A 27,816-nucleotide genomic window follows, 5' to 3' on the forward strand; every position below is an offset into this window, starting at 1 on the left:
AACACGTCCAGGCGGGTTTGGGATGTCTCCAGAGAGGGAGACTCCACAACCTGCCTGGGCAGCTGTTCCAGTGCTCTGCCACCCTCAATGTAAAGAAGTTTTTCCTCATGTTGGGGTTGAATTTCTCATGGATTTCCAGTGCCCCTCGTAGCTGTAAGAAGCAGCTGTAAGGCCAAATGTCCACCCTGGGGCTGCAATCAGGGTTTGGATTCCAGTGTGTGTCTCAGTGAATGGTGCACCAAGGGACACAAGGACTGGGGTTGCAAGGGCAGTGTGTGTGTGTGTGTGTGTGTGTGTGTGTGTGTGTGTGTGTGTTGGGGGGTTGTGAGGGGTGCTTAAGCAGGAGATTTTGGAGAGCTGCAGCCATCCTGAGGATCCTCACAGCCCACCAGGGACACATGGCCTGCAAACAGCTCTTCAGCTGCTTTCCAGTGCCACTTTCCCCTGCCCCAGCTCCGTGCCCATCCAGGGGACTTGGATGGAGCCACCTGGAAAGGGGAATCTCCAGTCAGCAGTGACTCCTGGCAGAGGGAACCAGCTCAGCATCCCGAGCTAAGACCTCGTTTCCCCACGAGTCTCTCCATTACAAAACAGCCTGTTCAGCCACACAAACCATCCAAAACGTGCATGTCAGAAGTATTTTTACACGACAAAGCATCCCACAGCATTGCATCCTTGCTAGAGCAAGGAGGACCACGGCCTTGTGCATTCTCCCCCTGCACCGGCCCGAACTCTCTTTCCAGATGGCCGCCAGAAGCCCATAGCCACCAGAGCGCCTGGATCCAGCCCTGGAGATGCTCCCTGGGCACCGGGAGCAGGAAGGGGGTCGAGATGGCAGCTCGGTGGTGGCTCCTGGGGCCGCTCTCCGTCTGTCCTGGCCCAGCTCGAGGCGAGAGCCCTGCTCCTCATTAGCGGGCGGCTGGCTCCGGAGGCGGGGGCTGCGCCAGGCAGGCTGCTTCGCCAGTCGCTTCACGTACCCGAACATCTGGTTGTGTCTCATCACAGTGCAAATTTATGACCCTGGAAACAACATGTTGATGATGCGCTGGGAAGGGGAGCCGGAGCTGTAATCCCGTGTCCAGAGAGGGGACGAGGGGAATCGCCGAGCAAGGACTTGGGCAAGGGGGGGGAAGAGGTGAGGAAGGGCAGGCCTGTGATTCCACAGGTGTGCACAGAGGGGGACGGCACAGCAATATTTGTCACTCTCAATCTCTCTCCTCTCGGGGAAAAAAAAAATAAAAAAATGCAAATTCAGCAGCAGCCAACTTCGCGCAACTTCATCTCTCAACTTCAAACCAGCCAACAGGCAGGAAAGCTTCAAGAAAATAGATGAAAGATTTTATTTGAATGCTTTGAAAGGGAACGCTTCTATTCGCAGCGACTGGCCAGTTACACTTTCCATTTTATGGTTAAAATTATACAGACTTTTAAAATTATTTGAAATGGAAATGACAGGATCGCATTTCAGGTCCTCCAAAGGGAGCTTTGTTTGCCAAGGGTAAGTAAATGTTTCATTATTTTTTCCAGAGATCAAATATATCAGTTGAACCAGAACAGAGCGGGACTCGGGAAGTCTTGTTTGCAGGTTCACACCAAAGATGTTTCAAGTTTTCAGCTCAGCCCAAACAAATGTTTTTAGTTATGTTGCTTTGTTGCTGCGGCGGAAAAGAAAGAAATCCAGCTCTTGCCATCACAGTTAGGCAACCAAAGAAAAAAAACTCTTAGGGTTTCTAAGAGTCAGTGCAAAAGAAAGGCCTTAGTGTGGGAGAACTAAAGAAAGCTTGCCTGAAACTTTCTGGTTTTTAGATCCTTGGTATTGTTATCAGATCTTCTAATCCATGTGAGGGGACAATCCCTGTATGATGCCATACATATATATGCAAATGTGTCTAGCACAGGGAAAAACAGGGAAAAGGAGAAGGCACGATCAACAAAAGCTAGAATGCTGTTCAAGAAGGGTGGGATGAAGTTTCCTCCTTAGCTGTCCAACGGCTCCACAGCACAACTGCCAGCTGGGAAGAAATAAGCAACCAAAGGTCACACTGGACCACGGGAAAAGGAGATTCAAACTGGTGCAAAAAATGCCACTGCTCCTCAAAGAAGGTGGAGCACAACTGGAGCAAGCCTGGAAAGGAGAAGTGAGGGTGCCAGGAGGTCTGGGAAACACAACAAACTTGGAGGGGAGGCGTGATACAAACACACCTTTGAATATTTCAGCGGTTCTTCTTCATATCATCAGTAGGAGATACACAAGAATTCATAGCCCGAAACAGCTCCAGGAAACTGGAGGTGAGCCCTCAGGAAAAGCTCTGGTGGTGGGCATGCAGCAGCCTGGGCACACAGCCTGGAGCATCCACAGCATGGCAGACACCTGGAAGCAGCACCAGCACACTGCCAGCCTTCCAGCACGGCCTGTTTGTGAATCCACATGGCTTTACAGTGGACACACGAGTCCAGGTAGGGAAATCCGAGTGGAGCAACCCAGCTCTGACTGGTTTCACAGCCCGTGGTGTGGACAGCTCTGGGAGCACTGGCACAGCTCCCCAGCAGCCTGGCTTACCTTCCCCCACTGCCCTGGCACAGAGGTCTTAAGCAAAGATATTGAGACCACTGGCAAGTGGATCTTCCCCTGTTCTCTCCAGAGCTGTTGCTGTCTAGAGAAGCTTTCCTTCCCTGGCTTTGGAATTGCTACAGGCAGAGGAGACACAGCTCAGACTGCAGGCTGCTCAGGAAGCAAGGGCTGTGCAGGAGCAACAACTATCCAAAGGACAAATCATGCCTCTGGCATCTGCTGGAGCACTGGGATCCTGACAGCAGCAGCAGAAAGCACAACTCTTGCCACGAGTCACAAAAGGGCTCAGCTGCCTTTGAGCAGAAACCTGTGAGAGCTTTAAATGCTCTTTGGTGGAGACGCAGGATGCTGTCAGAAAACCTAAGTAAGGGATTGGGTAAATGTGCTGGTATGGAGTAGAGAGCTTTGATCTCCAAATCAAGTTGTGACCAGCAGTAAACTGCAGTTAATACAGGCTGCTCAGAGACGTGGTGGATGCTCCATCCCTAGAAAGATTCAAGGCCACTTTAGACAGATTTCTGAGACTTCTTACAAATTGAAGATGTCCCTGCTCATTGCAGTGGGGTTGGAATGAGAAGGCCTTTAAGGTTCCTTCCAACCCAAGCTGCTGATTCTGTGATTCTGTGATTCTGTGATTCTGTGATTCTGTGATTCTGTGATTCTGTGATTCTGTGATTCTGTGATGTGCAACCCATACCCACAAACAAAACCGTGGGGCTGTGGGGAAGAGCCCAGGCAGGGCTCACCATCCATCAATGGCCTGACACAAACCTCCCCACATCCTGGTGGATGAGGACCTCCCCACATCCTGGCTCCAGGCATTCTGCTGGATGAGGAACACAATGCCATGGATTTGGAGGGGCCACGCCATCCCTTGCCTCACTCAGCCAGAGCCTGTCTTTGGGGATTAGCAGGGGCCAGACATAGATTTATGGCCCCCACTTCTGTCAAGCCTGTGTGGTTCAGCTCTTCTTCCCAAGAGGACTTTGTTAGCAGAGTTCAACAACAGATCTTTATGTTTGCTTGTAGGATGGTTTTGAGGAAAAAAAAAAAAGAAAAAGGAAAAAAGAAAAGAAAAAAGGAAAAGAGAAAAACATAACCTCTGGGGAGTGAAGTAAAACATTTTCTTCAGCCTTGAGAGTTTGAAAGAAGAATGCAAAACAACCAATTTCTAAACAAAAAGTCTCTTCAAATTAGAAAAATCAGGCAGTCCCCTTAAGCAATCTTGAAATAAAATCTTAGAACTTTTTAAAAATCCCTGCACACATGCACGTATCCACACTTAGGGATGCTGGTTTTCTCCCACAGGAAGGGACCCAGCAAAAACCCACCCAAACTAGGACAACTCAGCTGACCCTGGGGAAATGTGCTCCCACACTTCACTTGGGTCTCATCAGTGCAAGAGAAGGGTGTGGAAATGCCAGTCCTGACTGCAGCAGAGTGATTTACACCATCAGCTGAAGGGAGGGAGACTGAATCCCACACTGGAACCCACAGGCCAGGAAGGGAAGCGCCAGGCAGGAGCTGCAGCTCAGAGAGCTGCCCAAGGACCACAGACCCATTGATCTTTCCCTGACCATGCCAGCACCCGGGCAGGTGCCCCCAGGAGTGTCCTGAGCCCCTGAGAGTGCCCAGAGCTGGGGGTGAGCTCACTGGGCTGTGTGCCTGGCATTCAGGCCATGACTCCTGACCCTCGCAGGTTATCGGTCCCGTAATGTGTCCCAGTGTCAATCAGGCCTCTCCTTTGATCACTGTTATAATCAGATACAGCACTCCAGCATGGATTATTAAGTTTTAACAGTTGACACATCATTTCTGATACCATAATCTGGCAGCACTTTACAATAAGTGACAGGTCCTCACTAATTCCTTTTGTATTCACTGTAGCAACGTTAATCATGAGTGATGAACTTTGCGTATTCATATGGATGTAATAGGCAGTTCCCAAGGACTGAGACTGTAATTTAGCTTTAACCTAATGGGCACTGATTGTAACAATAAGTAATTATGTCAGCTAAATGCAGTGTTGATGGCAATTGATGACAGCAGAGAAAGCCACGACACCATTTTGGAACTAAGCTTGGAATAGTCATTTGTAAAGCCATAACGGCCAAGACTGGGAACAATGTGTCCTCTCCTGTGTATCCTATCATCCAGCTACCTTCAGCCTGGTGAGCACAGTCCCAGCTGTGACAAACACCCTGTCAGCTCCCTGTTTTACTGTTCTGGCAGCTAATTTCAGGGTAGCCAAAATTCCAACCTGCTAGATGGATGGGATCAGTGGTGCCCTGAAGCTCGAGAAAAAGGAGAGAGGCTCCTCATCTAAACCGGGATATCGAGATCAATCCTCTGGATCACCTTCAGGTCCTTTGGGCAAGTCACATGGGGGGACACCTGGCCAACATCTGGTAATGTCACCTTTCCACAGCTGCTGGCTCTGTCCCCAAACAGCAAAGCTGCAGAAGACCTGAGGCCAGTGCTGAGCCCAGAGGCAGCTGAATTCAGCAGATGCACAATTAGGATGTACAATTAGGATGTACAATCATTCTCAGGCCTGAGAAGTGTGCTCGATAACCTAAACCACAGCATGAGTACATCCAGAGAAAGATGCTCTTCTATTACCCAGAAGGGCTGGTGTGACCTCTTTTTGGGTTGGAGAGGAAAATGAGGATGGGATATTTTTAAGCCAGAATATTTGGATTTGAATTGCTTTCTTTAGGAAGGGGAAGCATGGCAAAGTAATAATAATAATAATTCTGTTAATGACAGGAATAAGACTGTAAGTGCTGGTATCATCTTGAAAGGGTGATTTGTACTGCCAATAAGAATCCTGCTTCACTGTAATCATGAATGTGGTCAAAAAATGTTTGGAAAACATGAAGTAGTGACAATGAGGTAGAAAGGACACCTAAAAGGAAACTCTTTTGTGGGGGTTCCCTCAGGATGATGTCTCTGTCTCTACCAGACTGTGAGGAAGAGGTTGCCTCCCTTTACATCAGCAGGACTTTTGGGAAAGCAGCAGTAAGTACTTATTAAAAAATGCACAACTTAATGCCCCAGATTACCTATTTACTTAGAATTTTAATTAATTTCTTAAATTCAAAACCATTTGTTGTTGTTGCTGCGGGTAGTTGAGTGAATTTAGGAGAGGATAAATTGGATAAATGCCTCCTGGTGTTGCATTAAGCTTGTGGCAGTCCTTAGCAATGGTCCTTAGCTTGGATAACAGTGAGTTGGGGGCAGGCATCATGGAATGATTTGGTTTGGAAGGGATCTTAAAGCTCATCCAGTTCCCACCCTCTGCTTTGGGCGAGGGCATTTCCCATCAGACCAGATTGCTCCATCCAGCCTTGGACACTGCCAGGGATGGGGCAGCCACAGCTCCTCTGACAACCTCTGCCAGGGCCTCACCTCCCTCACAGGGAAGAATTTCTTCCTAACATCCAGTCTAAACTATTCTCTATCAGTTTAAAGCCATTTTTCTTCCCTGGCTGCCTTGTGGAAGGGGGACATGGACAAGAAGCACAGCACAGGTGTCAGGCGGCCTTGAGGGAAGGAAGGTGGGGAGACCATTGTGGAAAGCATCACAGCTGAGGAGAAATCACCTGAAACCCCACAAAGATCCTAAAGCTTAGGATGGATCCTAAATCCGTCTCTCACACTGGGATTGGCTCAGCATCAGCCCGAAGCACCTGCCACAGGGAGTGGTGTCAGTGCAGCAAAAACCACAGACAGATTATGATGCTTTTTCTTGATGACCAGGTTCAAAGCCAAAACCAGCTACCTTAAGTCCCTGATTTCAAGAGGTTGGGTAAAACACCCGAGACAAAGAAGCTGTTATTGCTGAAAATGCAGTGGGGATGTGCAGCCACGGGCAAAAAAGCCTCCCAGAAATTGCAGATGTGCTGTTGGGGGAATGCATTGCTCCTGATACCACACAAGCAGCTGAGCTGAAGCAAGCAGCACAGCCCACACCAGCATCAGCCCCCCAGCAGGTGGGAAGAGGAGAAGGGGTGCTGCTGGCAGCGGATGATGATGAAGACAACATTCCCCACCTCAGCCCTGCCGCTGAAAGGGGCTTTCATCGCTGCTGTAATCAGCGCTGAAATGCACTGCCACACACAGCCAGCGAGACCAGGGCGTGAGAGGAGCAGGGGAAAACATGGGAAGGGCCCTTGGAAAAGACCAAGTTGGAGGAAATCGCAGGAGTGAGGTCTACAGGGGGAAGGATGAGGAGAGTGGACTCCAGCAGTGACACGGGGCTGGCACACCCGGAGTTGCAGCGTCCCCCCTGCTGCAATCACCTAACCTAATAAACTCTCTGCAGCTACTCCTTACTCCACACACACTTGGCTGGGATGCAAGTCCCCATCCCGAGCTAAAGCAAGGTCAGACCAGACCCTGGAAGAATCAGAGGCTGCTGACAGCAGCTTGTTCCTGCTGGGATTGAGGGGACCCCCTGGCAGAAGCAGAGCAGGGGCATCACGCCCAGCCCTGCTGCTGGGGCACATCTGGCAGCAGCGTTCACAGCCACGAGGGCATTTAAGCCTCTCTAAATGAGACTGGGGCACAAGGAGCATGAATACCTGCAGCTCAGCGCTCCTGAAGGCACTGCCAGGGACACCCCAGGGCTGCTGTGGCTGGTGCAAGCTGGCAGTGCTGTCACTTCACCCCCTGGTTCCAGCTCGGCGTGTCTGTGATTGCAGAGCACCCCCAGTGCCAGCATTAGTCAACACCTGGCGGGTCTGATGGCACCCGGAAAGTCTCAGTGGGCAAACTCCTCCTCGGATGGCTGCAAAGTCACTCCGTGCCTCCCCATGGCCTTGGCAGGTGATGCTGCTGGAGGGGGGACCCAATTACGGCTTGTCACTGCCCCGGCACGATGAGGGCGTCAGGCCGGTGTCAGAGCTGTGACACACACCGTGACAGAGCTGTGACACACACCGTGACACCGCTGACGTGATGCAGGGGCGCAGGGGGTGATTGGCAGCCTGAGGCGAGCGGTGCCCAGAGCGGGAGCCATCCGCAATTAGCGGTGCCGGAGCATCTCCCCCTCCCCGGGCGAGGGGGGACAGGCGACAGCGGCTCCTGAGCAGGGATGCTGAGCACCGTCAGGATTCCTGCCCCAGCCACGCTCCGGATGAGGGGCTGCCATGCGGGGAGCTCATGGCTTGGCTGGTCCCAGGGAGGTGGACAGAAAATCCCGGCTGGCAGCAGCCTCGGAGCCCGGTGCTAATGACACCAGCTTGTCACAAGCTGTACTGTCCCCCCTGCAGCAGATGTGACAGCCTCGAAGTAACCAGGTACCCACCATGTCCCTGCTTGCTCTCACACAAAAGTGACAACTGGGACAGGTAATAAAAGTCCAGGCCAAATCCTTGACAGAGATCTGATGGCTTGAGCCGATTCAGGATGCTCTTCTCTCTCTGGCGGCTTCCTTTCTGATAAATAGCCACCCCAGAGGGAGGGGCAGCCGACCAGAACATGCCCCCAGGTGCTGGCAACAGAGCCGAACACATCCCCCTAGTTTCCTTTCAGCTGCCCCAAAAGCTCCCTTCTCCTGCTTTCTCAGAGGGGAAACTGAGGCAGGGCTCAACATCCTCTAGCAGCCACCCCATCTGTGCAGCCAGGAGCAGGGAGCCAGCCTTGGAGCACTGACAGAGCCCAAAGCCTGGCTCAGACACGTCCAACAGCATCCTCTGGCCACCCACAAGCTTCTCCCAAGGGGTTTTCAGCCAGCTAAAGCCAAATCTCTCCCATCACAAGCCCTCATTGGCGCTTCCTTTGCTGACTGCACCTCCTCACTTCCTCCGTAGCCAAAATTACACCGAAGAAAGCAGAGCCGTGGTGGTTACACTGAAATAAGAAAGCGGCCACACCATCAAGTTGCCAGTGGCTGGGATGGGGTCACTCCAGCTGCCCTGCCAGCTCAGCAGCTGGTGCACAGAGATGGGTGAAGGATGGGCCACAGCCCCGAGGTCAGCAGCAGCAGCAGAGGGTCCTGGCTGCTCTGTGCAGCCAAATCCTGCCCCATGCCAGCTGGGATGCAGAGCAGCTCCGTGCCCCAGCCGCATTCCCTCTGCTCACAGGGCTGTCTGTGTAAGCCACGAGCTCAGGGAAGTGCTCTTTCCTCCTGGTTTGGGTGGATCTGGGCAGTCACAGACCCATGACTGAACTGACCCTCCCTTTCCCACCGAACAAACCTCCCCTTCTGCTGCTCAAACACCTGTGAACTCTGCCTCGTTCACAGCAGCAAAGCCTCCTGCACCAAGCATTCACATCTGCTCTCTCATTACTGACCTGAATTCTTCTTTCACACTAAATTGGAGCAGCAGACAAATTTTTAGGCCGGCTTTAGGCTCTCTCATCCCTCTTTCATTTTGTATATGCTCCAGCTCTTCCTTCCTAGGAAAGCTCTGAGGGTATTTCTTCTCCCATGGGTCTGTAGCAAACCATCATTTGGTACCAGGAGGAAAGAGCTGGATTTCCATCACGGTATCACGTTGTTTCCAATTCTGTCACAACCCCTGAACTTGTGCTCTTCTTCCTTAAGCCTCAGGAGATACAGCTTAGAGACAGGAGAGTCTGCCTACCCAAAAAATCGGCTTCTAAAAGGCACATGAAAGGAAACAGAGGGTCAGATGCACTGGGGAGCTGAGGAAATCCCCATTCCAGGCAAGTGCTGCACTGCTGGGGGCCACATCCCTGTGGGTCACAGGAGGTGCTGGCTGGTGCTGCTGCCCCCACTGTGCTGGGGATAAATAAGGAACATTTATCTCCAGGAATTCACACCAAAAGCTGGAAGCTAGGGTGAACTCAAAGGAAAAGCTTGTCACTCACATAAAACCTCCTTCCCTGCACTTTTGCTTCCCTGCAGGACATCTCCCAGCTGACAAACCCCTCATCCAGTGTGGACCTGCTGAGATGACACCAGGTTTCCAGCAAAGGGGATGCTCCTCCAGCTCAGGGCAAGCAGCTGAGGCACTGTCAGGAGAGACAAAGGCGCTGGCAAACTTTGAGAAATGCCTCTCATTATTTACAGAATGACACAAGAAAACTTCAGACTGAAACAAGAAAGGCAATTAGTTTCCTGTACGGAAACAAAGAGACATCTGTGCCAAGTATGCTAACATATACACAAGGGGCAGGTATACAGTACATGAGGAATTTCTTCCAGCTGCAAATCCACCCCCAAATTCTCAAGTCAATCTTGAGTACTACGATGCTCAGCAATCCTCTTAAAAGTGTCCAGATGCTTTAATAACTTAATTCTAATCTTCTCAGACACCATTTTCCATTTAACTGCTGAAGCACTGGAATAAGGCAGAGGGGTCAGGTGTGAAGAGTGGGGAACACCAGGTGTGTTTTGGAAGTCTGGGAAGCCCAGTCCAGTTACGCTGGTCCTGAAATCATCATGGATTGTGCAAGGTGTGCCATGCACTGCGTGGACAACAGACGTGGTGAGCAGGTTTCATGTGCCACAAGGTGTTGGACTCGAGGCTGGATCTTGCAAACAGAATTATGGAATGGTTTGGATAGGAAGGAAAATGAAAAATCACCTTGTCTCAACCTCCCTGCCATGGGCAGGGACACCTTCCACCATCCCAGGTTGCTCCAAGCCCTGTCCAACCTGGCCCTGAGCACTGCCAGGGATGGGGTAGCCACAGCATCTCTGGGCAACTGGAGTCTCACCACCCTCACAGCGAAGAAATTCTTCCCAATATCCAATCAAAACCCAACCTGCTTCAGTTTACAGCCAATGCCACTTGTCCTGTCCCTCCATGCTGTTGTAGATGATGGGCTGAACTTCCCTGGTGGATTGGGCTGTGGGGTACACAGCTCAGGCAGGGCCAGATGCATCCAGACCCCACTGAAACCAGATTGGTTTTGTGCTAAAAATGCCAAAAGAGCTCGAGGTCTCCTTGCTGCACGTCTTGGTTCCTCCAGAATTCCCACCTCAGCCAGCTACCTTTCAGACAACACTTTCTCAAGATTGCTTTAATCGAAGGGAGGAAATTTTGGTGACACTTTAATACATAAAGTGCCTCTCATTTTCTCTGTGCCAAAAAGCAGAGCTTTCTAACACGCTCCCCGAGTTAACATCAGGTGTTAAACAGACACACACGTTGTTTTAGCAGGAGCCCACGTTCTGTAATAGGCTTTCTCCCTAACAGCTTGATACAGCCTCTTCCATTAAGCATTTATTGCTAATGCTTTGTAAAGTGCAACAAGCTATATATGCTATCAAAGAATGGAGCTGCCACGTCCTCACCCCCGAATAATGAAACACTCATGAGCAGAACCGTAGGTTAGAGAGTTGTGAATTAAGTTCAGTCTCAGGGAGATCAACCAGAGCTCTGCCAGTGGTGTGCTGGGATCCCAGCCCCTGGGGAACCCTCTTTGCCTTTGCTTTGGACAGATCCTTAGTGAAAGTGCTCCCCAAGCAAGGGTTTGCCTAAAAACCACCAGGCTGATGGAGAGCTCTTCCTCAGAGGGACTCCCAGAAAGCCACATACCCTGATTATTGACTCTCCAATAATTCAATACAAACCCCAGTAGTTAGGAACCCTTTTAGGTGACATACACCTCCAGCTGAGCATTATCATATTTTTTTCTTATTATTCAATAAAAAGAAAATTAACCTTTTTTTTTTTTTTTTTTAATGGAGCAAACTGCCTTCCCCTAGCAAGTAGCTGGGGTTTTAACACAATCCTTGCCTAGATAAGGGCACAAGGAGCAATCACGGGGTGGAGCCATAAAAGAAAGTGGTGTCAAGACTGTTCCTTTGGAAAGAGAAATCATCTCAATCTCTCCCCTCCCGCTGGTCTTACCCTCCCAGGGATCTATTTATACTCACGCTGCTGCACAGCAAGTCCTGCCTTTGTTCCTTTTCCCTGCAAAAGCAAACCCCAGAGCTCCAAAGCCACTGCCCTGCAAACCTTGCAGCAGGATCTTGGCAGAAGGCAGGAGTGGGACTTCGGGTTGGTGCAAGGGATTCACCTTTCTCACACTCATCTGTCCCCTGGCATTCGGTGGCATTGGGACTTGTGAGAATGTCCTTGAGGATTTAATTTGTACATTTTGGAGTGGGACTGACCTTCGACTGGGTTGGGAGAGGGTGTTTGCAGTCAGGGATAACTCCGTTTTCATGGGGCAAGGATGAAGAATATCCTGGTTTTCAGCAGCACTTGCCAAGCTCACAACTGCTGGGCTTTTGCCCCACATCATGAAATTCAAAACCATTGGCTTTTTCCCATGTCAGAGCCGAGTGACAAACCCAAAACCTCAGTGACATTTCTGGGGCGAGCCAAATGGCAAGGCATTTTGGATGGTCTGGGCTTTGGTACCTAATTCAACATGCTTCTGAACAAAAGCACTGAGTCCTGGATCTGCCCCACAAAAAAAAAAACCCTCGGGTTGTTGTGTGGTGAAGAAGCCAAGCCCTGTGCATGTCTGGTCTTCCTCCACATTACTGAAATAAAATCACCCACTGTGGGTCGTGTCAGGCTCCCTCCAGCCCAGCCAGCCCTTGTGCACACAAGATGTGTCACTTTAGGACACTCTGCACCTTGGCTGGGAAGAGCAAGGAGGGGGAGCCCTGTGGATTCCACAGAGCCCAAGAGCAGCACAGGCTTCAGGGATAAAGCACCTCAAAGGGCTCGTGAAGTTTCTGGTTGTCCCCTGACCCAGGGATGGCCACCATTCATGACTGATATCCCAAATGGGGTCCCACACACACACACACCAAGATTCTACTGGCTCCAGCAGCATTGGGATGCTCCGGTTACTCACATGTGCTCGGCTGCTGAGGTGAAACAACAGCTGAGTTAATGCAGAGACAGAACACACTTGGAAGAGATGGAGAGGTTGAACCCTCTTCCCATGTGCAAAATTTAAAACATTTAAAAGAGGAGACCCCCACAGACGACAGCTCCTTGTCCTGGAAGTCAGATCAAAAACGAATGCAGAGTCATGTGTGTACCCCCTCTTTGGATGATGCATTTTCTAAACTTCTTCCAAGTGTTTCCAAGCGAGCAGAGGAAAAAGTTCATCCCAGGCTGACGTATCAGTGTTGTTAACACTCATGGCAAGCCCTCCAAGAGCCTCTTGGCCCACCAGGCTCTGCACGGGCACAGAGAGCCCCATAAAATCTCCCTGGCTGTCACTCCCTGAGCCCAGTGAGGGTCTTTGGGGGGGGATCCATGGAGTTTCCCCCACGCCAGTCTCCTTTCTTCCCAGTGCCCGTGGTTCCCTTTGTGTTTACGATAACACAGGGATGCTTTATTGCATTTCGCCCGCCCGCTGCCATGGCAACCGGCAGTGCCTGCCTGCTGTAAAAATAACCCTCCTTCTTTGATAGATTTCACTTGAGTGAAAATAACCCTTAAAAATAGGTTGAAATTTCCATACTAACTCTTCCAGGAGGTTCCAGGGAGGTGAGAATGAATTCCTCCAGCCTTGGCACCCAGCTCTCAGAGAGGAGCCCGTGAGGATGCTTTTTGGGAGCCCCCACCAGCCAGGTACCCCAGGGTTATGGTGGTGCTGATGACATAGAATCATGGAATGGTTTGGACTGGAAGGCACCTTAAAAATCATCTTTTTCCAACCCCTTTGCTATGGGCAGGGACAATTTTGGTAGACTCAGGGCCCCATCAAACCTAGCCTTGAACACTCCAAGGCATGGAGCATCCACAGCTTCTCTGTTGCTGTGCCAAGGCCTCACTACCCTCACTGGGGGAAAGAATTTTTTCCTAAACCTATTCTCTTTCAGTCTGAAATCAATCCCCCTCTCCCTTTCTCTTAACACCCTTGTAAAAAGTCCCTCTCCATCTTTCTTGTAGACTTCCTTCAGGTACTGGGAGACCAAAATTAGATCACTCCAAATCTTCCTGTTTTCTAGGCTGAACAATCCAAATTATCTCAACCTTTCCTCATAGGAAAGGTGTTCCACCCCTCTAATCATCTCAGAGCCCTTCCCTGGGCTCACCTCAACAGAGGCAATGTCCTTTCTGTGCCGGGGACCAGAGCTGGATGCAGCAATGCAGGTGGAAACACAGACATGGAAAAAAGGGCCATGCCCACTGTCACCACACGGCCCACGGTGCCATTTCTGCACAGCCAGGATGGATGGGCCAGTGGATGTGCTGGATCTTCTGGGCTTCTTGGTATTTGCTGCAAAAGAAGAGGTGGTGTCCCCTCAGTGGCTGTCTGGGGTCCAGTTGGGATAAAGCTCAGCTTTATCCTCTCATCTCCTGTGCACCAAAGCCTCAAAAAAGTCTCTTCCCTTCTCCTAGGCACAGGGACTGTGGAAGCTGGTGCTGTCCGTCAGCAGATTTTACTGCTGGCCATCAGGAAATCTTCATGGGTTTTGGATAGATAAATCAGAGTGTGTGAACAGCCAGCACTGGATCACTCCCCCCAAAAAAAGCTCTGCTCATGGCTGGGAGAGCTGTCATGGCCATCTCTGCACAGGCCCCATGCCAGACTCCTGGGGCAGCAATGCTGTGAGGTTCATGGCTGATGCTGGCAGAGCTTCAGGTCTCCTTCCTTTGCTCCAGAGCACCTGTACCAGTCCCAGGCAGCAGAGAGGCCCCAGAGCCCTGCTCTGGACCAGTGAGATGTTGCTCTCACACAGGCTTTTGACTCATCCTCAGCCCAGAAGATCTTTTTTTCTTTTCTGGCCCAATTCCTTTCTTTTTGTTCTCCCAACCACTCAACTCCTCTACCTCCAAATAAAAGCCGATTCGCATTTTAGAGGTGGCCCCTGATTCCTCCCATGAGTTTAGGTGAGTCGAACCATAAGAAGTGGAGTAATGAGATTATGATTAAAAGCACACCTTGATAGTGGAGCATCCATCAAGCTGTCATAGAAATCGTATCTCAGAGGCTGCTCTCATCAATCTGACCTTTCAATTATTACCCAGAGTTCATGACTCTAAGTGTATATAATTCCTACCTCAAATCTGGGAATACACGCCTTTGTTTTTTTGGCTTGCCTTCTGAGTGGCTGTGAGAGGTGCCCTTCCCTGGCACATCAGCGATGCCTCGTGATGCAAATTAACTTAAATTAGCTCTTCCCTCACCCAAAAGTTTGGGAACAAGATCAAAACGCTACCAGGGCACCTGAAGGCAACTGTTTGAAATTTTTATCAGTATACTTCTGGCTTTTTCTCAGCTATTTTAAAGCCAGTGGCCACTAAGGCAACTCCAGGAGTGCTCTCAGCCCACACCCTGCTTTGGGTCATGCCTTTATGGACAGAGGAGGCTGCTCCAGCCATGCCACAGCACTTCTCCAACAACAGGGAAGGCCCTTCCAATCCAACCAAGCTCACCCAGGGATCAGTACAGACATTTTCTGCCCACACACCACTGGAAAAGCTTGGTTTGGTGAGCTCCACCTCAGGTAACACAGTATTTCAGGAGCAGGATGGAGTCTAATTCAGCTTTCCATTGGCATCATTTGAGGATTCCTGTGCATATCCCTAGGAGCAGAGCACAGGCCACCTCCAACCAGCTCCATGCATCCCACCCCACCACCTGTCCACTCTGGGGGTTCTCAGGACGAGATAAGACACAACTTTCTTGGCACCAGCCTGGCACCTCGTTGGGTCCAAGTGAGTTTCCACAGGCCACAGAGTTACCAAGCAATGAAATCTTGCTCGAAACTCTTGTACAGGGAACACCCAGCACCTGGGAATGGTGCATCCAACTGCTCCATGCCAGCTCTGCTAGCAGAAGGACAAGAAAGAACTGGCTCTTTCTATACAGCAAGTTAGGGACTTGTTCCTAGACTGAATAAAACAAACGAAGCCATTCACTTTTAATTTTCCTCCAAAGGAACTCCTGCTGTTTTTTATAAAAGTAAACTTCCCTGTTTTCCGTGTTTGTGACTTTTTACAAACAAGAAATCATAACACACACATTATGGAAGAAAAGAAATCCCTGGTTGGTAAAGAAAGGCAGAGGAAATAGATATGTCTTGTTTTGGGATGATTGTCAAATCAGGCCCTGAGGGTGTTTTCTGAAGTGTTTGTATAATTGTGGGGTCTGTGCAGCTTTCTTGTATGAATGACTACTGAATGGAAGATCTTTTTACAAAAATCTCTGCACTGTTCAGGTGCCTGAACTGTGGGAACTCCCACAACTGCCTCAAAACCAACACCAGTGTGATCCTGCAGCAAAGGTGCTCAGGTGAGGTCAGGTGAGACCAGAGGAGAGTGAGCCAAAGACCTCCTCAAAAGAGGGAGCAGCTTTCAGCAGTGACCCTGAGGCCAGCCCAGCATTAGGGCACTTCTCTGCCAACACCTGCTAATCCACACAGCCCTTCCCAGGGCGGCTGAGGGTGGATCCCACACCTCTCTCCATCACAGCCTGGCCCAGCTGGCTTCTCTGCAGACTCACTGCCATTACTGGCAAAACAGACATCTTTTCTAGGGAAGAAAACACCTAGGAATATTTCAGGCACAGCTCTGTTTTGAAAGCCTTACAAAACTTGACTTACAGAAAGATTAAAGGCAAACAGCAATGCATCCCCAGCACTCAGCTCAGTGGTGGGGACAGTTGTCCTTCAGCTTCAAGATGAGCACAGCACAAGAACTCATCAGCCACACAGCCATCACAGTCTCTTTTTTCATACAACCCTCGTCACCAGTCCCAAATGCTGCACTGTAGAGCTCTGAGAACTATCCCACCCATTCCAATTTAAATGCCTCCATGGCATGGGTTTCCCAAAAGCCACCCATGAGACCCCATCTAGCTGAGGGACCAAATGCCTCTCCCTCATGGGGCTCAAAATGAGCCTCAAGAAGCTGAGCCCAGCACCCACAGCCCAGATCCTCGTGCCTTGCAAACTCTTTGGGTTTGGTTCAGTCTGGCTGCTGGAAGCCCAATCCAGGTTCCTCTCTGTCTGAGGAAAAGGCCAGAGAGCCTACACGTCCCCACTGTCCTTTCTCTCCTCTCTGGCAGCCACACACACAAGCCAGTACATCTGCAGTGCAGCCACAGGTTGCTCCCTCCCAGCCCAGCCTCCACACATCTCATGCCAGCAGAATCTGATGACAGCCCCAGCTGGAGCCTCTCTGTCACGAAAAGGAGATGAGAGCTGCAAAAGCCCCACTCCCTTTTTCCCAGTCTCCCTCTGAGACCAAGCTTTCACTCTCAGGAGTCAAGTCTCTGCTGTTTCAGGGGAAAATATTTCGTTGACATCTCCATAATATCCAAAAAGAAAGAGGGTGATTGCAGCTATCAGCCATGGCTGCTGTAGGAAACGATCTGGCTGGCTCTGACCAAGCAGCGTCCACCTCACCCAACCCAAAACCTGTCACTGGAGAAAGGTGACCCCTTTTGGCTGCGGCTGAGAGGCCACCAGTTCTGTTCCTAGAAAGAGGAAAGTTCCCTCTCTCCGAGGAACTTCACTCCCACTTCACCTCCACGCTTAAAACGATGCTTAATGCCTCCCCTAAGGTGGTAACTGCAGTTGAGCTGTGCTGTCAGGAAGGCTCTAATCCTGTGCTAATTTATTTTATCAAATTAAAAAACGAGCATCCATGGAACACCAGAGACCTCTTGTTCTCAGGGTCCCAGCAGAAAGCTGCATGATCCCTTTGTAGAGAGGGTTGACGGGGGGAGGGTTGTTGTTTTGCTTCTTCTTTTTTTTTGCCAAGAATATAAAATTAATAAAACCGGATTAAGGGAGATATGGTTTTAACTGAGTCCTTAATCCCAGAGAATAATTAATGAGAGCAATGTACCACTTGGCTCAACTCTCCCCACATTTGAATAATAAATAGCATCCCAAAAAAAAAGGAAAAAAAAAGAGGAAAAAGGAACAAGAAGGTTGAGCTGTAAAAGAAGTTTGAGCTGTAAATTCTTAATACAAAGAACTTTTGCCATACGTACGTGTGTGTTGCCTTTTGGTCTTGGATCCAGAAAAAAAGATTATGAAGAAAGCAGAGACCAGTTTTGGCCACACACAGATGTGCCTAAGCCAAGATTTACGGGAATCTCCACACTTTTAAGAAGCAAAATACCACTAAAAGTCTGCATAAATTGCCCACACTAAGCTCTGCATGCAAACACCAGCCAAGACTGACTTGGGTGCCATGAACCCAGTGCAAGGTACCAGCCTCAGTCAGAGCCACTCACTCTTAATATTTTATTATTCCTCTTAATTCCAATATTCGTTCTTAATTCCAAACTGCATAAATTACAGGAACTCCTGTGACATCCATCTTCGTGTTCCCAACACCACCGTGTGCCAAGGGCAGGGCTGGCTGCTGCAGGAGCAGCTCTGTAAAGATGTGATTTAGGCCTCTGGACTTGAACCACTGAACAGCTGTTTAAGGATAAGGTCACCTGTAGGGTCTTCAAGTCAACAAAGCAAGGGGTGTGGGGTCCTCCAGCTTAGGCAGCTGTTTTATGGTGGGAGGAACCATCTTTTGGAAGGAGCCCTCTGAATTCAAGCCCCTTAAATTCAAGTGTGTCCCCACTGCCTTCCCTCAGAGATGGAGCACGGCTTCCTGGGGCTCACTCCAAGAGTTCCCAGAGACCACCCTGCCTCACAAGTGTCTCTCAGTTGCTGGCCACTGCTCACCTGGCCTGAGGAGCTGCTCCTCTGAGGACTCCCAGCATGCAGAAGGAATTTCACCACCAGGCAGCTCCTCAAAGGATGGTCTCACTGTTCTTTGTTAATCTTCTTGACTCAAAGGGGAAACAAGGCTCTCTTGAGGAGTCCATACCCGTAGTGGACCTATGTCAGACTTCCATGTGACATCACCTTGACCCGGACAAGATCAGGTTTGGGGGCAGGATGGCCTGGATCCTAGAATGGACCTCAGGTCTGGAGGGCCACACCAGGTCAGGGACATAAGGAGGAACATCTGAATAAACACGGCCCCATCCCTGCCTGCAGCCCTTGTTAAGGGCGGCCTCTGCTTTGAACTCCTTGCTGATGAAATGATTAATGAATGCCGTGCAGACCTCTTCCCTTCCTTCCTCTGCTTCCACCTGCCACACAGAGCAATACCAAACGAGGTGATCATGACAAACACAGCTCTAATTCTTTATTAATATTAATCAGAGGCAACCTTTCCATTGACACCAGAACCCGTGCGTGTGCTGGCAGAGAGGGGATAATGCCGTGGCAGTGACATTTCTTGGGTAGGCAATTTTATTCTATTTTAAAAATTTTTTTCATCTCGCACCTTCCCTTCCCCCCCTTTAATATGGGCGAGAGATACCTTGTACAAACAGAGGAAGGAAGAAGCTGATTAAATAGCAGAGTTGGAGCATAATGAAAGAAAAAGCCCATTGCAAACATCTGCTGATTGTTTTAAACGGGAGGCACTGCGAGGTGGATTTCAGGTGATACCACGGTGGCTTCTCTCATAATCCCAGCTAAGGCAGCATTAGGGCTTTGGAGCTCAGGGTGAATTTCATCCAGTCCCTGCTGGCAAGGAGAGAGGCTTAGGCAGGATAGCAAACCTCAGTCCCATCTCGGAGCAGGGCTGGGAGAACCACAGACACACCCTGAGCCAAAAGGGGCCCTTTCCTCCAAGTGCCACCAAGCCAAAGGGGAGCTGTTATGGGTAGCAGTGTGGACACAGCCATCTCCCCTTCAGGTACTCACCAACACACATTCTTGCTGCTCATGTGAAGCAGATTAAGGTCTCCAGGCCACCTGCAAGATGTGCACCTTTCCAGCTGCAGGTGGGTTCTCTGGAGCAGCCACTCCCTGGGATCCTCACTGGCGAAGCACAGATCCCTTTGGGTTGGAAAGAACACTTAAAAGTCACCTAAACATCAGCAAGGTGAGGAGAGCTGTTTGTGGAAGAAGCCGTCCAATCCATAGGGAATGGAGACAACCACCTCCCACTCCTTACCCTGGGGGAGCTGGGGCACTTTTCCTCAGCTGGGAGGATGGTCACTGAGCACAGGCAAGACCTACAGGTTTCCTTTGCTGCCCAGCTGTTGATTTTCCAGCTTTCCCCATCCTAATAGCCAAGGGACTGCAGGGAGATCTGTACTGAGAGAAGCCCCTGGTTCTCAGCTGAGTGCAACTTCCCTCTCTCTGTCTCTTAAAACAAATAGATTTTCATTGAAATCAACATATCTTTCTGAATTGAATAGGTTTTCATGGGGACAATAAATTTCTTCAAAACAATGCATTTTTATTACAACATATTTTTGTTCAAACCAATACTTTTTGACAACCAGATATTAATGACCAGGCCAAAGCCATAAATTTGCCTCAAACTATGTGTTTACTCATGGAAGGAAATAATTTTTCTCATACAAATACATTTTTATTTGAATCAATCCTCTTTTTTTCCCACCCCCAAAAATCAGATACATTTCTGGGAGGGAAGGGGGAAAGCTGTGTACCCAGGAAAGCCCCTTCACTTCAAGAGGGATCAAGTGCTTGTGAGGATTGTCTCACTCTCACCTTCCAAAGCCCAGAAGCTCCAGAGGTCACGTGAAGCTTAAAACATAAACTGTTTTACCCATTGCCCACATACTCACATTGTCAGCTTCTGGTAGGTCCTGCAGAAACAAAGGTTATGTCTCGCTCCCCTTGTTTTGCTGCTTGAATTTGTGTTTGCAGAAACCAGTTAAATAACCCAGAGCAGGGCAGAGATGCTCAGGCAGGGCAGTCCGTGCAGCATCTCCACCCACTTTGAGGAAACTTCTTGTTTCTCTTGGTTTTGGGAAACGTTTTCATCTGAGGTGGCTGCTGCAAGGCCCTGGGGACACACACAAGGGACAGATATGTCTGCTTAGTCCTGCATCTTCCTTTGCAACCCACCTCTCAAACCTCCTTGGAGCCTGTGTGAGGGACCTGAGCCCCCCAGGGACAGGGCCAGCACACCAGGTATGCCGGTCCTGCACCTCCCTGGCCCTGCAGAGCCCAGTCCTAACCCAGAGCCCAAAGGCATCAAAATAATTCCAGCCAGAGGGATGCAGCTCCAGCAGGGAGGGCCTGAGAGGAATAGGGACAAGGGGTTGGCATCAGGGCTGAGTTTGCTGGAATTGCAAAGGCTTTGGCTGCTATTTCTGCTCCTGATTCAAAGCCTAAGCAGGAGCAAACCCCTAATCTCCTCCAGATCCCGGTTTCCCCAGCTGACCATCCATACCAGACACATCCCCCCACCTCAGCAGCTGCCCACACTCACAGACACCTGAGCCTTGATGGAGAAAAATCGTTTTTTGGTGGCGAGTAACTGCATCCAACTGCTTCGAGCCACGTTTCCAACCTGGGCCTGAGTCAGAGCCTGGGGATCCCAGGCGCTCGGAACATCAGGGGCTGACAAGGGTTCATTTCCCGTGGCCCCCGTTGGCCACTCTTTGTTGAGCTTCCCCAGCCCATGTAAACATGCTAATTGCTTGGGCTCAGCACAGGGCTGGATGCCGCGCTGTTTGTTTTCCATTGAATAGGATTAGGGATTCTGACACCAATGATTAATCGCCGTGCTGCAGACGGCTGACGAGCCCGGGGAAGGCGTCCTCTCCGAGCGGAGAGCGCGCACAATCTCTGCCAAGCAGCTGCCACTGACTTCTATCTAACCCTCTGCATCTTGCCCTTTCTCCTCCCTCTTCTCCCAAAATGTTCGCCAAAGCCAACCCCAGGCTCCCAGGGAACGGTGGGAGAGGGGCCCTGGGTGTCCCCTGCCCCTGCTCTCAGCCACCACCAATGCCCCATCCTCTGTGCCATTCCCTACATCAGCTTATCCCTGCATCCCGTGTTGCCAAAACCCTCCCAACACGCTGCAATGCTTCAGCCAGCCCTTCTCAGACTTCCTAATAATGGCCAGGGAGATTCACAACATTTTTCCAGCTGCCATTGCCAGGGCATGGAAACATCATGCAACAGCCACATCTCTCCGCCAAGTTCTGTAAAGCCCCTAAATGCCCCACCAGTGCCTCTCAATGGGCACAGGGCACTCAGCACAGGCCCCCAGGCCCCATCCAAGTCCAAAGGATGTCAGGGACCTGAGCAAGGCACGGAAGAGCAATGGGAGCACTGAATGCCTTTGCCACACCTACCCTCTGCTTGTGGCCGCAGACACATTTCTGTGCTCCCATTTTGCCCAGCAGCAGGTGAAGAAGGGATGAAGTAGAAGAGGTGGGAGAGGAGGAAGGCTGGAGAAAGCGGCCCTGCAGGAGGTAAATCTCAAATAGATGCAACCTTTGAGATTACCTCTTCTCCTGACCTTGCAGAAGGAGTGCTGGAGGCAAATCCACCCATCTCTGCTGGTGCCTTGTGCGACATACTGTCACTCAGACAAGCGACGTTCTTAATGGGTTTGTGGGAAAGGCCTGGCCTGCCTTTCCATCTGTACCTTCTGCCGGCTCCCCTCTCCAGCACTGCCTCCCCATACGACATTCCCTTGAATTATTTAGACTGGTAAATCTTCCTGCATCTCACATCTTTAGTCCATCTGTTAGCCGGGGCTTTGCCTTTATAGGAACTGTCCTTTATGCATGCCGGCATCTGTCAACAGTACACTTGCCTCTTTTATTCATGATCTTCCGTGGGAGATGGTACAAGCTGCAGAAATGCCTCATTTCTGGTATGCATTTCATTTTAATGGAAGATTACATGACTGGGGCCCATTTTATTACTTCTTGCCCTGCACATTCATCCATCACAAGCCCCATTTGCTGAGCCTGCACTGGGACGGCAGCCATCAGCCTGCTCGTGTCGGATTCCTCCCGTGCTGCTCTCTCCCCCCTTCGGGATGGGGAGGAAGCGCCTTGTGTTCAAGGAGGGGAAGGACAGCGAGGAGAGCAGATCCACCACAGGGTTCAGAGTTGAGTCAGGGTGCTGGCTACGCCAAGTTCTGGGAAACAGGCCTGGAAGTCCAGAGGTCTCACCCCCACACGTCCCTTCCCAACCCACACCAGTGATGGGTGTTGGGGTGCAGCCACCCGGTACCTCTTTGGAGAGGTTCCACGCCCCCAAATAAACACACACGTGCTCCTCAGCTCCCTCCATCAAGCCTCAAACTGTCCATGATTCCCTGTGCATCCCACCTTGCACACACACACACATGCTGCTCACACACAGCATAAATAAAACCAACGTGAACCAGCAGTGGTAATTAAACTGCCGGTGGTATTTGCAGCCTCTCTCTCCTGTAAGGAAGGTTGCATGCAATTAGTGAAAACATTTTGGACTGGGAACAGTGCCAGTTTGCTCTGTCCTTTCTTTCAACTCCCACAGAAACCCGAGGACCCCTGATTATCCTCCGGACTGCAAAAAATAAAACCCCAGTAAAAACATTCCACTTCTACATTGTGGCTCCCTGAATTAAGGGTGTACTATGACCTGAGGCAGCATGTGGGGTCAGAGGGGCCAGAGATGGAGGTGACATCTTCAGAGATGTGGGGGCCTCCCTAGCCCACAGGCAGCACGAGACACAGGTGGCCAGAAAACAGTGTCTGTCCTCAAAAATCCCAGCCATGAGACTTTTCACCAAGAAGAATTTCTTCTCCGTCTTTTTCAGCTGAGATTTCAACATTTTCACTAAAGACTTCCTCTGAAAGTTAGGGCAGCCCTGCTGTCTTGATGAGGTTCAGACAACATTTTTAGTTTAACTTGGTTAGAAAATGGGACTTAGATGAAGTAATGTGAGCCAGCCCTCAGCTGAGGCTCCAAGTCAGTCTTTGGTGGGCTTCAAAGCGTGGAAAACGTGAATGACAATCATTTGAAGCATAGAAAAACCTGAACCATAGTCATTGCTGTTGGCTGGGATGCCAGTTCTGGCTGAGAAAGAAAAAATGAGCAGCTTTTGGATGACAAGGAGCCCTATGGAAAAGCCAGTATTCTTGTGCAACCTACAATATTAGTACATACTAAAAAAATAGGAAAAAAATGCCATAAATAACGTGCTAACTACCACAGTGGAAATTCAGGGGGAGAGAGCCCAGACATGCCTGGAGAAGAAATATGTGAGGCAACTGTCTCCAAACCGACTGGGATGAGCTGGAAGAGGCCGAGCAGCTCCTGCAGACGGGGAAGGAGCCCTCGCCAGAAGCCGCTCCCACGCACACGCACGGTGCTCCGGAGTCGGTGGGGAAACCTGTGAGCGAGAGCTCCTCGCCCAGCAGCCAGGAGGAAACAGCACCACGTGTGTCCCATATGGCAGGAGAAACCAAGAAGAGTCTGGGCAGGCAGCTACAGCAGAGACTGAGGGAGGCAGGCGATGCATTTCATCAGGTTGCTCAGCTAAATGGTCACTGTAACTTCCATCTAATATTCAAAACAACCTCAGCTCTGCCCCTGTTTCACACCCAGTGCCCCCCTCTAGTAGATGCTCTCCATATCGTCCAACCTGATGGCATAACTCAGCAATTTCCTTTCAGGAATCAATGAGAACAAATGAAAATTTAATACGTTCTCCAGACAACCCAACTCCTTTCTCTCCCCTATGGTAAATAAATAATGTGCTAGTCAAATGATGGATGGAGCGCTCGGAGATCGGTGGCCGAGTGCTATTAGGGGCCAGGGAGGACGGTGGAGATGGAGTCTAGCACAGGATGAGGTGGTGGCCAGGGGTGATTTGAGCACATAAAGAAACCAGGAGTGAGAGGGGAGGTGTCTGGTTGATGCAGGAAGGGGGCATGGAGCAGGCTGGGCTCTCTTGTTAGGCCTCATGCACAGTGCTTATTTGGTTTCTCCACAGGAGTAGATCCAAAGCCTGGTGCTGTCAATGAGAAAAAAACCAAAAACAAGTGAAACTCTTTTTGTCTTCAGCTGGGTTTGGGTCAGATTTTGCTGGATGAGGATGTGGGATTTTGGCTTGTTTGGCAGCAAGTAGCTGGAGAAGGCTGAGAATGGTCTGAGAGATCTTCAGCCAGCACAGCATCAGCTGAAGGTGGAAAAGCAGAACTAAAGAACTAGGGGGAGGAGACCTGACTGCAGCATCACCTGGGCAGGAAAGAGATGAAGTTTCTCAGTCGCTCCCCAGGTTGGGTGACCTTGTACAACCTGTGTCCTGGGACACATGCTTGACTAGGAATTGTTTCAGGCCTCAAATTAAATGTAGAGGCTTGCCTTTTCCCTTTGGGCTGTGAAAAGTGTCCCCAGAGCTCCCCAGGTGGAATCAAGGTAGGCTCTTGGAGATGGAGCTGGGATGCACTAGCAGGACCCACTGGAGAAACAGCTGTCAACCTGCAGCTCCCAAAGCATGTGGTGGACAGGACAGGTCAGGTGGTGGCTGCCACATCAACCTGGGCCAGAACTCCACATCTTCATCAGGACAGGACACTGCACTCATTAATTTGTATTAATCCATACCTTCAATCCAGGTTTGGGGCTCGGGTCTAGGAGCCTGAGGCAGCACTGCTGGCCCCATTTCTCACTGCAAGCCACTGAGCAAACACAACATCTGTGCCTCCAGAGGCCAGGGCCCGGCTGGTGTGTGTGGTCCTGCTCGCATCCCCCTCTGCCGCACCACACCGCTCTGGCTTCTGATCCCATTGAACTTCAGGATGCACAAACAACAGTGCTTGCTCTGCTTGGTCCCACAGCTGTGCTTATCTCCCGAGCTGACTGTGTACCTCTTATCTCTGGGGAGAGCCTCTGTGTAAATATTGCTGTAAATTCTTTGGCTTCCCTTCCAAGTCGTGCTTTTCTTTAATGCCTTCCTTGTAAGACCTGCTTGCCCTACCCCAAGCCATTAGCTGTAACAGGACGTTAATAAGGAGGGGGTTTGGTATCTCTCAGGGATGTTGACCTCTTTCACTAGAAGCAAGGCACCCATTACAGAGCAATGATAAATCACAAGCCTTCCACTCCTTCCCCAGCAGGCACTTCTTTGCATGCATAAACACACGCGAGAGGCGCACGCGCTCCCTGCATTAACTCTGGCAACACCCAAAAGCTTTGGCAAGCCTGGGGCCAGCTCATCCCCTCAGGTCTCCCCCACCTCTGTGCATCCTCACAGAGCAAGGCACCCTCCAGCCCCTGGCTCCCAGCGTGGTCCTCCTTTGTGCAAGTCATAGCTACACCCACATGAGCCAGAGCATCAACCCTTGAAACCACAGTGCTGCCAGAGGCACCACAGATGTTCACACAACACCAGGTGGACACCCAGCGAGCCAGAGAAGGACAAAAATCATCATGGTGCTCCCTCAGGATGGAACAGCACCTCCCCATCACCTCTGCCAGCCACGCTGTCTGCTCCAAATCCTGTGGGACAGAGCACAGGCTCCACCCAAAGCTTCCCAAGGAAAGCAGCATTTCTCCAGCCAAACCATTTTTTGTTATATTGACGAGCTGTTGAGTTTAGTGCTGAGTGCAAGCTTTGCCCATTGAGCTGAACCAGCAGAGAAGACACAGCAGGCCTCAATACCTGCACAGGGAATGGGACACACTGACAAGGACCTTCAGATGTCACCAGAGCTGGGCTGCCACCATCCCTGTCCCCAAGATCACAGCATCATGGAATATCCTGAGTTGGAAGGGACACACAAGGATCATCAAAATGCAACTTTTCCACAGGAGCACCTCAAGAATTAAAAGCTCTGCTCCATCTGAACCACCCTCAGACCTACAACTACAAACCATCAAGGAGTCTTACAGAAAAAAGGCTCCCAGAAATTTTCCTGACATTCTTTAACACGTGTTTTTCCACCGTGACAATCAGTTCTTAAAAACCTTCTTCCATTTCTCTCTTTATTTTTTTTCCTTTTGACATAAAATCAAAAATACACTTGGAGACCTTGCTAGCTTGAGCCTTCAGATTCAGACTCTGAGAGCTGACAACCCTGTTTTCACCATTGTTTTTTAAGCAAGGAGGGAAAAAAGCCCCGAGCACCAAAAGCAAGAAATTTGGCTGAAAAAGAAGGAAAAAAAACAAAACAAAAAAACCCCAACGTCTGCTTGACAGAGAATTGCTTTTGACAGGAAACTATTGACCAGGTCTAACAAGCAGGGTTGGACCTGTTGGAGCAGGAGCATGGGTTTCCTCATCCATCCCACAGTGTTTAGTGCTGAGTCCAGCCAGCCCTTGTCTGCATTAGCAGCCAATTTGCTCTCAGCCCCTCATGGAAGAGCTGGAAAGCTGGTGAGCATCTGAGCCGTGCACATCCTCATCCAGGGTCATGCTCCTGTGCAGCAGCTGGAGCTGGGAATGGAGCATCTTCCCGGCATGCCCCCCTCTGCTCTCGTAAACAGCCTCTGCTCATCCTTTAATTACATTAAGGCAAGGTTTCTGCTGAGCCCAGCACAAAGCTGCATGCCTGGTGGTGCAGGGAGAAGTGGGTGTTCCTCCTGGTCCTGGCTCTGCCCGCCCCATCCTGGTGTCCTGCCTCAGTTTCCCTGCTTTGACAAGTGTTCCTCACCCTCACACAATGTTGCTGTCTTCTATTTGCAGCTAAATACTAACCTGCCCTCAAAGTAATTTTGTTTTTTGCTTAGTTTGAACAAACAAATTAAAAAGCTCCAAATTATCACCAGCAAATTCAGAGCAACAAGTCTGGCCAGAGAGGATTGAAGGGTTGGATCCAGCCTGCTGAGGATGGATAAATCCCCTCCATTCCTGCACTGTGTCCAGGCACAGCTGTTTCCTCGGCTGCTGTTCTACTTTGGACTCTGGCTGCTGCATTTAAAACTTCTCTGCTTTTCCATGCTCACCTCCTTCCTGGCAGCTCAAGGGCTTTTGCTCCCTGGGGCTGTCATTAATCGGTTGTGATCAGAGGTCGGCTATAACCCTTTCACAGCAGCCTCTTGACTTCACTCTCACCCTGGGGGATGCACTCAGGGACAGAGCAAGAAGCATGTTGAAATATGACTTTCCCCCCCCCCCCCTTCCTTACAGTAAAGCCCTCGCTGTCATCAGAGTAAGGAGCTGTTCACACTTTGTGACACAAAACCAGGAAATCAGGGCGCTCTTACTCCAGACTCTGCAGCTGGTTAATGACCTTGGGCAAAGGGCTCCGTTTCTCCGTGCCTTAGTTTTCAGTGATACTTTTTAAAAAATATGGGGTAAGAGAAGGTTTGTATTTCTAATAAGTGTGCTGGCTCCAAAGATGAGACCTAGAGGGCAAAGTCTGGCTGTGACACCATTAGCAAGCCACATCACCAGCTCTTGGTAGCAGGGAGAATTTCCAAGGAAGGTCCTTTCCAGCCTGATGTGATGGGAAGGCACAGGCTGGTGGTGAGAGCTGGGCTGGACAAGGCTCATCAGTCCTGAGAACTGAACGTGGTGGTCACAGAACCACTCGGAACACGAGGTGGGGAC

At 50.3% G+C, this 27,816-nt stretch overlaps 1 long non-coding RNA gene across 1 annotated transcript in view; it reads right to left on the reverse strand.

Annotated features, from left to right (window-relative positions):
• Positions 1–17,712: 17,712 nt before the first annotated feature.
• Positions 17,713–27,816, reverse strand: part of LOC148222877 (uncharacterized) — a 91,186-nt gene continuing 81,082 nt past the window's right edge. The window contains exons 2-3 of the long non-coding RNA XR_015805545.1: positions 20,093–20,313; positions 17,713–19,334 (exon numbers count right to left, since the gene is read on the reverse strand). This is a non-coding gene — a long non-coding RNA (uncharacterized LOC148222877). The remainder of the gene's footprint in view (positions 19,335–20,092; positions 20,314–27,816) is intronic.

The sequence above is a fragment of the Sturnus vulgaris genome, chromosome 9, assembly GCF_052056855.1.
Source record: "Sturnus vulgaris isolate bStuVul1 chromosome 9, bStuVul1.hap1, whole genome shotgun sequence".
NCBI classification, from domain to species: domain Eukaryota; kingdom Metazoa; phylum Chordata; class Aves; order Passeriformes; family Sturnidae; genus Sturnus; species Sturnus vulgaris.